A 13,027-nucleotide genomic window follows, 5' to 3' on the forward strand; every position below is an offset into this window, starting at 1 on the left:
CATGGGCGTGGAGTTGCAGCAGGGAGAGGACGTGGGGATTCAGCAGGGAGAGGATGTGGGGATTCTATGCCTGCTGCGGGCACCAGTGAGTCAGCATCCCCCAGTTTTACCAGGCAACAGTCCTTTATGCGCAGCTTTGTAGGACCTCGCCGTACCCCACTGCTGCGTGACGAACAAATTGAAGCCGTTGTCGGATGGATGGCAGCTAACGCATCGACTTCAATGACTTCCACATCCTCTCAGGGCAAGAGCACTGAAGAGCAACCATTTGTCTCTTCACCACCTGCCAAATTGCCCAGGCAGTCAGAGAGGTCTGTACAGGAGCCATCACAGTCTCTACTTCTGTTCTATGAATCTGTTGGCTTGGAAAGAGGGGGCCAGCCAAGCAGCATTCAAGAATGTGAAGAAGAGGGAGTATGCAGTGATGCGCAACTGCTTTGTCCCTCTGAATCTGAAGAGGCGGGTGGGCCAGTGCCTATGGTCAGCACTCAGCACACCTCAGTACGCATCAGATGATGATGAGACTCAGGTGCCACTTTCTGGTGCGTACGGTGCTGGCGAGACTACCCAGGAGAAGCAGGTGTTTGAAGAGGGGAGTGTAGATGATGAGGTCCTTGACCCATCATGGCGTGAGGAACAGGAAGGTGGTGGGAGCAGCTCTTAGGAAGAGATTCCCCAAACGGCCAAAACAGGAGGGAGAGGGAGGGGGCAGACTTGGCTGCCTGTAGCCTTCACTTCGGCACCCGTTAGGAGCATTCCTCTTCCAAAAGCCAAAACGGGCGCTCCCAAGACTTGCAGTGCATGGTCCTTTTTTGACACAGTTGCAGATGACATTTGCTTTGTCAAATGCAAGCTGTGTCATCAGAAAGTCAAAAGAGGGAAAAGTGTCAGCCGCCTCAATACCACAAATATGTGGAAACATGTGCGGACCAAGCACGTGGTGGAGTTACAACGACACACTGAAGACGTAGGCCAACCTACAGCACCACCTACCACCTCTTCAGCTCGTGTTATAGCCTCTTCCTCCAGCTCACACACAGCTGGTTCGGCTTCCTCACAGGATCGATCGCCATGGAAGAACCTCTGGCACTGTTGTCCAGAGACCCAGTGACATTCCACCCACAGCACCATGTTCCCATTCATCCTCACACTCCCAGGCCACTCTACAACCATCGGTAGCACAGGCATGGGAGAAAAGGCAGCCATACTCAGCAAACCATCCCCGAGCACAGGCTCTGAATGCTGGCATTGCAAAGTTACTGGCCCTTGAAATGCTCTCATTCAGGCTGGTGGAGACTGACACCTTCAGGAACTTCATGGCATTGGCAGTCCCACAATACACCATGCCCAGCTGCTTTTATTTCAGCAGGCAAGCCGTCCCTGCCCTGCAAAAGCATGTGGAGGCAAAAATTAAACATGCGCTACTAAACGCTGTCAGTAGCAAGGTCCACCTGACGACCGATGCGTGTACCAGTACCCATGGACAGTGACGATACCTTTCCCTCACTGCCCATTGGGTCAATGTTGTGGAGCCGGGTACAGATCTTGAGAGTGGCGATGTACGTGTTCTGCCAACTCCAAGGATTGCAGGAATCCAGTCTGTACACATTGACTCCTCCTCATACTCCAGTTCCTCAGAATCAGCACTGCAGGAGCCTGTTACGACCGATGTGAGCACAGCCGTGGCTAAACGTCAACAGGCCGTACTGAAATTAATTTCATTGGGGAATCGAAGCCACACAGCGCAGGAGCTCTGGAATGCCATCAAGCAGGAGAGCGACGTGTGGTTTGTGCCAGCGAATCTCCAGCCAGGCTTGGTAGTGTGTAACAATGGCCGAAATCTGGTGGCAGCTCTGGGCCTAGGCAAACTCATTCACATCCCATGTCTGGCACATGTGCTCAACTTGGTTGTGCAGAGCTTTCTGAGGGACTATCCGGATCTTGATGCACTGCTGCACACGGTCCGCATAGAGTGCGCTCACTTGCGGCGTTCCAGCACGGCAAGATCGCGCATTGCAGCTCTGCAGCGCCGATTACGCCTTGCGGAACATCACATCATATGTGACTTACCCACCAGGTGGAATTCAACGTTACATATGTTGGAGTGGTTGTGTGAGCATCAGGCAGCAGTAATGGAGTACCAGCTGCATCAGGCACAAACAAGTCGCACTGTGCGCCGGTCACACTTCAGCACCACTGAGTGGGCCCCTGTGAAGGACATCTGCCACGTTTTGCGTGCCTTTGATGATTCCACGCGGATGGCGAGTGCAGATGATGCACTAGTCAGCATGACTGTCCCCCTTATCTGCCTGCTTCAAAAAACACTGCAAGCACTAAGGGAGGAGGTTTTGGAAGAGGTGGAGGATGAGGAGTCACAAATGCCATCTGCATCTGGACAGTCTGAGCTACGTGGTTCCTCACAAAGGCCTAGGCAGGGGACACTTTGTGAGGAGGATGAGGAGGAGTCAATGGAGGAGGAAGACATCTGACCAGAGGAGGGAGGTACACAATGCTCTAGTCAGTATGTACAGCGAGGGTGGGGTGATGCAGAGGAGGCAGAGATGACGCCTCAAGCAGGGGACAGCGCTTCTTTGGCAGTTGGGAGTCTGTAGCTCATGGTTGATTTCATGCTGCAGTGCATGAGAAACGACCGCCGCATCGCCCACATTCTCAACACGGCTGATTATTGGGTGTACACCCTCCTAGATTCTCGCTACCGGGACAACTTACAAAGCCTCATAGCACCGTTGAACCGGGAGCGTAAAATGCAGGAGTACCAAGAGACACTGGTGCAGTCCATCATGTTCTCCATTCCACCCAAGAGCAGTGCTGCTAGTGCTTTACAAAGCAGCTCTGTGCGTCGAGGCAGTGGAGGTAGCTCTGCACAAAGAGGGAGCAGAGGCAGTGCCTCAGCACAAGGCAAGACCAATATGGCCCAAATGTGGCAAAGTTTTGTGTGCCCGCCACAAATCTCTACACCATCACAGATGGCTCCAGTCAGCAGGAGGCAACGTTTCCATCAGATGGTGACAGACTACATGTCTTACCCTGTCAGTGTACTCCCAGACGGCTCTTCCCCCTTCAAGTTTTGGGTCTCTAAGCTGGATACATGGCCAGAGCTTAGCCAGTATGCATTGGAGGTGCTGGCTTGCCCTGCTGCCAGCGTATTATCGGAGCGCGTCTTTAGTGCCGCAGGTGGTGTACTAACAGACCGTTGCACGCGACTATCCTCCAATAACGTTGACCGGCTTACTTGTCTGAAAATGAACAAGGCCTGGATCTCGCCAGAATTTGCCAGTCCTCTTCCAGAATAAATAATTGGTTGGCAAAAGTATCCAGGTCTCCTGTTGTGTTTTATGTTTCTACCACCTGAACTGTAATCCCTGGGCTTCAACATAGCCAGTTGAAGTGCCGTCTGCACAGAGACAAACACTAGCTCCTGTTTTAGTGGGGTTCAGTAACGCTAGCTGCTCCCCTGCTGTGTGGACGGCAATGTCTCCTGCTGCCTCCACATTCAAAATGCATCCTATTTCCAATTTGCTCCAAGTAGGCCTCAGCCTGCTCCATGATTGATCCTAGGCTCCAACATCGCCAGTTGTTGCTTGGAAGTGCTGTCCGCACAGAGAAAAACACTAGCTCCTGTGTTAGTGGGGTTCAGTAACGCCAGCTGCTAACCTGCTGTGTGGACGGCAAAGTCTCCTGCTGCCTCCACATTCAAAATACATCCTATTTCCAACTTGCTCCAAGTAGGCCTCAGCCTGCTCCATGATTGATCCTGGGCTCCAACATCGCCAGTTGTTGCTCGGAAGTGCTGTCCGCAAAGAGAAAAACACTAGCTCCTGTGTTAGTGGGGTTCAGTAACGCCAGCTGCTCCCCTGCTGTGTGGACGGCAAAGTCTCCTGCTGCCTCCACATTCATACTACTACTGATTTCAAACTTGCTCCAACTAGGCCTCTGGCTCCACTCTGTCTCTAGTATTTCCCCAGGCCTCCAACACCGCCAGTTGCTGCTCAGAAGTGGTGTCTGCACATTCAACACTTGCTCCTGTGTTAGTGGGGTTCAGTAACCTCAGCTGATCCCCTGATGTGTGTCCGGCAATGTCTCCTACTCTGTCCACATTCCCACAACTATTATTGGGAATGTGGACAGAGCAGGAGACATTGCCGGACACACATCAGGGGATCAGCTGACGTTACTGAACCCCACTAACACAGGAACAAGTGTTGATTGTGCAGACGCCACTTCTGAGCAGCAACTGGTGGTGTTGGAGGCCTGGGGAAATACTAGAGACAGAGTGGAGCCAGAGGCCTAGTTGGATCACATTTAAAATCAGTAGTAGTCTACAACAGATATTAAACTTTATGATTTTAGGCCTCAGCCTACACCATGATTCACCCTGGGCTTCAACACAGCCAGTTGTTGCTCAGAAGTGCCGTGTACACAGAGAAAAACACATGCTCCAGTGTTAGTGGGGTGCAGTAACGCTAGCTGCTCCCCTGCTGTGTGTACGGCAAAGTCTCCTGCTCCCTCCAAAATCACACTACCTCAGCTTTTCCACTTGCTCCAAGTAGGCCTCAGCCTACACCATGATTCACCCTGGGCTTCAACACAGCCAGTTGTTGCTCAGAAGTGCCGTGTACACAGAGAAAAACACATGCTCCAGTGTTAGTGGGGTGCAGTAACGCCAGCTGCTCACCTGCTGTGTGTACTGCAAAGTCTCCTGCTCCCTCCAAAATCACACTACCTCAGCTTTTCCACTTGCTCCAAGTAGGCCTCAGCCTACACCATGATTCACCCTGGGCTACAACACAGCCAGTTGTTGCTCAGAAGTGCCGTGTACACAGAGAAAAACACATGCTCCAGTGTTAGTGGGGTGCAGTAACGCCTGCTGCTCCCTTGCTGTGTGTACGGCAAAATCTCCTGCTCCCTCCACATTCAAACTACTACTGATTTTTAACCGTGCTCCAATTAGGCCTCTGGCTCCAGTGTCTCTAGTATTTACCCTGGCCTCCAACACCGCCAGTTGCTGCTCAAAAGTGCGGTCTGCACAATCAACACTTGTTCCTGTGTTACTGGGGTTCTGTAACGTCAGTTGATCCCCTGATGTGTGTCCGTCAATGTCTCCTGCTCTGTCCACATTCCCATTACTAGTAGTGGGAATGTGGACAGAGCAGAAGACATTGCCAGACACACATCAGGGGATCAACTGACCTTACAGAACCCAAGTAACACAGGAACAACTGTTGATTGTGCAGACCGCACTTTTGAGCAGCAACTGGCAGTGTTGGAGGCCAGGGTAAATACTAGAGACACTGGAGCCAGAGGCCTAAATGGAGCACAGTTAAAATAAGTAGTAGTCTACAACACATATTAAACTTGATGAAATTAGGCATCAGCCTACACCCTGATTGACCCTGGGCTCCAACATCGTCAGTTGCTGCTCAGAAGTGTCTTCGGCATGGGTACTTCCTCCTGCTCATCCTGGTTCCAGCACATCTGCTGTTTCCGGGTAGTGTCAACGTCACTTTGCCACCAAAACGTTGTCCAGTCGTGTTGCAGCCGGGTTAGCCGAGTCTATGGTGCCTGCAGTTTAGGTGATTCCTATGTGGGCTGCGGGTTCTGGTAATAAAGGCTGGTTCCGTAGTGCCAATAGGACAAGCACCCCCTGTAGGACTGTGGGTTTCGGTAACTGCGACCGGCTCGCGGCCTTGTAACGTTGTTTTTCAGGGGTAGTTTCTACTACCCCTCCAGGTTCCCGCACCGTCAGCTGGTTCTCGGCAGTGTCTTTGGCACGGCTACTCCCTCCTGCCCATCCTGGTTCCAGCACACCTGCTGTTTCAACGTCACTTTGCCACCAAAACGTTGTCCAGTCATGTTGCGGTCGGGTTAGCCGAGTCTATGGTGCCTGCAGTTTAGGTGCTTCCTATGTGGCCTGCGGGTTCTGGTAATAAAGGCTGGTTCCGTAGTGCCAATAGGACAAGCACCCCCTGTAGGACTGTGGGTTTCGGTAACTGCGGCCGGCTCGCGGCCTTGCAACGTTGTTTTTCAGAGGTAGTTTCTGCTACCCCTCCAGGTTCCCGCACCGTCAGCTGGTTCTCGGCAGTGCCTTTGGCTGAGGTGCCTCCTTCTCAGTATCCGAGTTCCAGCGATGTCTGCTGGTCCTTGGTAGTGCTTTCTAGCACAGGTACCTCCTGCTTAGTAACCGTGTTCCAGCACCATCAGCAGGTCCACGGTTGTGCCATTGGTTCTTGTTCCTTCAGCTGCCACTACGTGCTCCAGCACCGTCAGCTGGTTCTCGGTAGTTCCATTGACTCTTGTAGCTTCTGCTACCCATCCGGGTTCCTGCAACGTCAGCTGGTTCTTGGCAGTGTCTTTGGCACGGCTACTCCCTCCTGCCCAGCCTGGTACCAGCACGCCTACTGTTTCCGGGTAGTGTCAATGTCACTTTGCCACTAAAACGTTGTCCAGTCATGTTGCGGTCGGGTTAGCCTAGTCTATGGTGCCTGCAGTTTAGGTGCTTCCTATGTGAGCTGCGGGTTCTGGTAATAAAGGCTGGTTCCGTAGTGCCAATAGGACAAGCACCCCCTGTAGGACTGTGGGTTTCGGTTACTGCGGCCAGCTCGCGGCCTTGCAACTTTGTTTTTCATGGGTACCTTCTGCTACCCATCTGGGTTCCAGCACCGTCAGCTGGTTCTCGGCAGTGCCTTTGGCTGAGATGCCTCCTTCTCGGTATCCGAGTTCCAGCAACGTCTGCTGGTCCTTGGTAGTGCTTTCTAGCACAGGTACCTCCTGCTTAGTAACCGTGTTCCAGCACCGTCAGCAGGTTCACGGTTGTGCCATTGGTTCTTATTCCTTCAGATGCCACTACGTGTTCCAGCACCGTCAGGTGGTTCTCGGTAGTTCCATTGACTCTTGCAGCTTCTGCTACCCATCCGGGTTCCAGCACCGTCAGCTGGTTCTCAGCAGTGCCTTTGGCTGAGGTGCCTCCTTCTCGGTATCCGAGTTCCAGCATCGTCTGCTGGTCCTTGGTAGTGCTTTGTAGCACAGGTACCTCCTGCTTAGTAACCGTGTTCCAGAACCGTCAGCTAGTCCTCGGTAGTGCCATTGGCTCTTGTTCCTTCTGTTGCCCCTCTGGGTTCCAGCACCGTCAGCTGGGTCTCGGTAGTTCCATTGACTCTTGTAGCTTCTGCTACCCATCCGGGTTCCAGCACCGTCAGCTGGTTCTCGGCAGTGCCTTTGGCTTAGGTGCCTCCTTCTCGGTATCCAAGTTCTAGCAACATCTGCTGGTCCTTGGTAGTGCTTTGTAGCACAGGTACCTCCTGCTTAGTAACCGTGTTCCAGCACTGTCAGCTGGTCCTCGGTAGTGCCATTGGCTCTTGTTCCTTCTGCTGCCCCTCCGGGTTCCAGCACCGTCAGCTGGGTCTCGGTAGCTCCATTGACTCTTGTAGCTTCTGCTACCCATCCGGGTTCCAGCACCGTCAGCTGGTTCTCGGCAGTGCCTTTGGCTGATGTGCCTCCTTCTCGGTATCCGAGTTCCAGCAACGTCTGCTGGTCCTTGGTAGTGCTTTGTAGCACAGGTACCTCCTGCTTAGTAACCGTGTTCCAGCACCGTCAGCTGGTCCTCGGTAGTGCCATTGGCTCTTGTTCCTTCTGCTGCCCCTCCGGGTTCCAGCACCATCAGCTGGGTCTCGGTAGCTCCATTGACTCTTGTAGCTTCTGCTGCCCCTCCGGGTTCCAGCACCGTCAGCTGGTCTTTGCTAGTTCCATTTGCTCTTGTTCCTTCTGCTACCCATCCTGGTTCTGGCACCGTCAGCTGGTTCTCGGCAGTGCCTTTGGCTGAGGTGCCTCCTTCTCGGTATCCGAGTTCCAACAACGTCTGCTGGTCCTTGGTAGTGCTTTGTAGCACAGGTACCTCCTGCTTAGTAACCATGTTCCAGCACTGTCAGCTGGCACTCGGTAGTGCCATTGGCTCTTGTTCCTTCTGCTGCCCCTCCAGGTTCCAGCACCGTCAGCTGGGTCTCGGTAGTTCCATTACTCTTGTAGCTTCTGCTACCCATCCGGGTTCCAGCACCGTCAGTTGGTTCTCGGCAGTGCCTTTGGCTGAGGTGCCTCCTTCTCAGTATCCGAGTTCCAGCAATGTCTGCTGGTCCTTGGTAGTGCTTTGTAGCACAGGTACCTCCTGCTTAGTAACTGGGTTCCAGCACCGTCAGCTGGTCCACGGTTGTGCCACTGGCTCTTGTTCCTTCTGCTGCCCCTCCGGATTCCAGCACCGTCAGCTGGTCCTCGCTAGTTCCATTTGCTCTTGTTCCTTCTGCTACCCATCCTGGTTCTGGCACCGTCAGCTGGTCCTTGGTAGTGCCATTGGCTCTTGTTCCTTCTGCTGCCCATCCAGGTTCCAGCACCGTCAGCTGGTCCTCGCTAGTTCCATTTGCTCTTGTTCCTTCTGCTACCCATCCTGGTTCTGGCACCGTCAGCTGGTTCTCGGCAGTGCCTTTGGCTGAGGTGCCTCCTTCTCGGTATCCGAGTTCCAGCAACGTCTGCTGGTCCTTGGTAGTGCTTTGTAGCACAGGTACCTCCTGCTTAGTAACCGGGTTCCAGCACCGTCAGCTGGTCCACGGTTGTGCCATTGGCTCTTGTTCCTTCTGCTGCCCCTCCGGGTTCCAGCACCGACAGCTGGTCCTCGCTAGTTCCATTTGCTCTTGTTCCTTCTGCTACCCATCCAGGTTCCAGTACCGTCAGCTGGTTCTCGGGAGTTCCTCAGCCTTCTTTTACCTTCTGCAACTTTTCCAAGTTCAAGCTTGTGGAAATGGTTTTTGGTTCTCACTCTGGATCACCCTGACGACAACCCTGAAGACGACGACCCTGAAGACCACACCGAAGAAGACCAAAAAGATGACCCTGAAGAAGATGACCAAGAGGACAAAGAACATGAAGACAACCACCAAGATGCAGAACAACAAGAGACAGAAGACCAAGTAGCAGAAGAACAAAAATCAGAAGAACCAATAGCAGAAGAACATTAAGCATATGACTAAAAATCAGAGCAAAAGATATTATATAAATTATAAGCAGAAGAAGACTAAGCAGTGTATGGGGGTGAGTCCCTTCCTCCTCGTGGTTCCCCTGGAAAATGCCTGCTGCTGCAGGCCAAACTGAACGCGGACAAATCCTGTTGTACATCTTTTGTGACAAGCAGAAGGGAAGGTGTAATCTTCAAACTTTTATAGATAACAACTACAGGAATGCCTGTCACAAATAAGAATATGATGAAGAAGAAGAATAGGAAGAAGATGAAGAAGTAGAATAAGAAGAAGAAGAATAGTTGAATAAGAAGAATATGAAGAATGTAAAAGAAAAGAATAATAGGAAGAAGGTGAAGAAGAAGATGAATAAGGTGAAGAAGTTGATGAAAAAGATGCTGCTGCTGCTGAGGATCATGAAGGAGAAAGTGTGGGAGAAGTAAAAAAGAAGGTGAAGAGCATGGAAGTAGTGAAACATACATATCTGACAAAATATAAAAAAGGTTAACATAGTCAATATCTTTGTAACTCCGAACGTCTTTAAAAAAAAAATTATTCCTGCTATTCCATTTGATTGGGCTAAAGCTCTATGCCTTTAATGTCTCCTCCACCTCCCCCAATACATTCTACATTATTCTTAGTTGTTTTTCTTCATGTAGAATTAACCTACAAGGAAAGAAAGGTTTTTTTTAATTCCAATATTTCTGTCCCATTGACTTGAATGGGGCTTCCGGGATCGGAATCGGCGATACCCGATACTTTTTTGGTATCGGTCCGATCCAATCAGATACGATATTTCACGATATCGGATGGTATCGCTCAACACTAGTTATAACTGTCTTTCTACACATATTCTAAACAAAAATAGGATACCGTATGACTTTAAATTCCTTTTTTTTTCTATGTATTCCCCCCTGCGAGGGGATCCTTGTACTCTAATGTGATTGTATTTCATGTTAAGTGATGTTTTCATTTCAATAAAATTGTTGAAACTAAAAGAATGTTTTATGTCTGCCCCTGTGTTGATCAAGCCCGATCCGTCTGAACCATTCATTGCGGAAGTAGACACATCGGAGATGGGGGTGGGGGCGGTGTTGTCCCAAGGACCCGTCACTTTAACTAATTTAAGACCTTGTGCCTTTTTCTCTAAGAAATTTTCTTCTGCTGAGAGAAATTACAATGTCAGGAATTGGGAGTTATCTCTATATATAAAACTGAATGTATTGGTGGGCACTGTACTGAATAAGGAGAGTGCCACTGACTGTTGTGCCTTTCCTCCCCTCCCCTTCCCTTATGGGTAATGGAGCTTGCCCACCCAAGCACAGTCCCTTCCTGTGGATATATATCATCGGGTCTGAGGCCGCCCTCCCTCTTTCCTCCTGAGATCAGATCCTGGAAGTGCTTGTAAAAGCGCTGTCTGGTGGTAGTATGTCAGATCCACTTTTTGAGGCTCTGCGCTTGCGGGTACAGCAGGAGGGGGAGCCCTGGCTTAATAGTTTACTGGTGAGGATCGGCGCTCACCTGACGGCTTCCCAGGTTCCTACCTCCTTTGGGATGCCTGGCCTGGTCACTGTTTCCCCGTGGGCTGGTCCGGCCGCCGCCGCGGTAGTACATCAAGAGCAGCCGGCGGCGGAGCCGCAGGGAGGTAGGTGGTCCATGTGGTGATCCCACCCTCTGTTACGGCTGCATGGTGCCTCGCCGGTGCCGGACGCAGTTTCTCGGCGGCGCGTGGCGAGGCAGAAGACCCCACCCCCGGCTTCCGGTCCTGCGTCTCTGGGCAGCAGAGCGCACCAGTCCACTGCAGAGCCGCTGCAGGGTCTGGGGCTGACCGGGGGTCCAGAGCAGGTGCCCTCTATAACGGCTGTGGTGGGGAGCGGGTTGGGATTGCCCTCAGGGGGGTTAATTCCACTGGTGCAAGGGGGTTCAGTATGGGTGGGAGGCACAGCGCATCTTCCTCTGCTTCAGCGGAGGAGCAGGGCACTGAGCAGCCCATTGTGCCTGGGGGGGGGCAGATTATGGCCATGGAATCACAGGCACCTTGGTCAGGGGTTGCCCAGTAACCCTTGTCCCCCACAGGATTGGTTCTGCCGAGTACTACCGTCCTTGCTTCTGCCCCACAAGTTAGTGGCATTCAGGGGGAGTTTGTCCAGAGCACGGCTCTGGCCGTTGCCGTTGGTAGCAGGGAGGCTTCCATGTCTGCGGCTGTAGATGCTTACCCCCGAGGGGGAGACGGGACAGGCGTAGACGCCGGAGATCCTCCTCCTCTTCCTCTTATTTCTCATCCTCGCAGTCGCGTCATCACGGGTGTCATGCTTCGCAGAGGCATAAGAAATCTAGGCACTCAGGCCGCAGTGCGTCCTCTCGTGGTCGCCGCCGCCCCCGGTCCTCGAGACATGGCTCTCCATCTTCAGTGTCAGAGGTGTCAAGTGCGTCCGTGAGTCCCGGGCATGCCCGTAGTCCTCCTCCCACGCGTCGGGAGTCGAGGGTTCGATCAAGGACTTCCAGCCTGGTTGAGACGAGCGCACCTCCTGAGGCTACAAGTCACCGCATCAACATTCAGGCGGGTTATCCGGGAGCCGGAGTTCCTCCATCTATGGGAGTCCCTCCTCCAATGGTGAATCCGGATGAGTGTTCCTTGTTGGGTTCTCCAAGCGTGGATAACGCAGCTGTGATATCGGTGTTGAGAGCATTGATCTGGCAATTGCCCCCCACAGCTGGTATGGGAAAGGAGTGTAATAAGGCTGATTCCCTGCTTGTGGGGGTGTACAAGGATACCATGTTTTGTGGGGTCAGTGTGCTAGGGTCGCACATAGATGAAGATACTAAAAAGAAGATTTGGAGCAATGATTGCATAGATATTTGGTCGTTGATTTCGGTGGATCAGCACACCGTGGACAAGGAAAGGAGGCCTGTTGAGAGGTTTTCGGAGAGAGTGCGCCAGAAGGTGGCGAAAACTATGAATAATTGGTTGCAAGCTTTTACTGTACTGGGTTGCATTATGGGGCAGAAGCACCTAGGCCGATGCTCCGAGTTGTTTATCTATCAGGATATGATTTACAAGTCATACAAGGCTCATGGTGGGTCATCATGGTGGAGGTATGATGAGGAATTTAGGAGGCGGTTAGCTCTCCACCCGGAAATTGGCTGGGGGATAAAGGAGACCGAGGTTTGGTTGCGCCTTATGATGACGCAGAAGCAATACCCCTTTCCATCAGCGGCTGCTGGACAAGGCTCAACAGGTTCCAGTTCAGTGGTTGTGCGGAGACCCGGTACCTGTTGGTTGTTCAATGAGGGACACTGTCGGTTTTGCGGTGTTTGCAAATTCAGGCATGAGTGTTCGTCATGTGGAGGTTCCCACCCAGCGTCTAGGTGTTCCCGCCCCAAGGGAAAGTTGCCAACCAAGCCGCAGCAAACTGAGAGGAAGGACACCGGTGAACGTAGTCGCGATGGAGCCGTGGTTAGACCAGTATCCTAGCAAGGAGGCTGCAGGTCAGCTGCGTTTTGGGTTTTCCGAAGGTTTTTTCATCCCGTTTAAATTGCATAGGTCCCCCGGTTTTTCGTCAAATTTGAAGTCTGCACGCGAACATCCGGATGTTTTGTTGGCAAAAGTGCAGAAGGAGGTAGCACTCGGTAGGATGGCTGGTCCGTTTTTATCCCCGCCTTTTCAGTATTTTAGAGTATCACCTTTGGGAGTGGTTCCAAAGAAAGACCCGGGTTCCTTTCGGTTGATTCACCATTTATCGCACCCGAAGGGATTTTCAGTGAATGATGGTATTTCCCCCAATGATGCATCAGTATCTTATGCATCGTTCGACAGGGCTGTGGCTTTGATCAGGAGCGCGGGGGAAGGAGCCTGGTTAGCAAAGTCTGATATCGTTTCGTTTGTTGCCGGTGCATCCGGATTGTTTTCATTTGTTGGATTGTCAGGTAGAAGGGGAGTTTTATTTTGACATGTGTCTCCCCATGGGATGTTCTATTTCTTGCTATTATTTTAAACTTTTTATTTC

This window comes from Dendrobates tinctorius, unplaced genomic scaffold (genome assembly GCF_039654945.1).
Source record: "Dendrobates tinctorius isolate UK_male_01 unplaced genomic scaffold, ASM3965494v1 ptg000058l, whole genome shotgun sequence".
NCBI classification, from domain to species: Eukaryota; Metazoa; Chordata; class Amphibia; order Anura; family Dendrobatidae; genus Dendrobates; species Dendrobates tinctorius.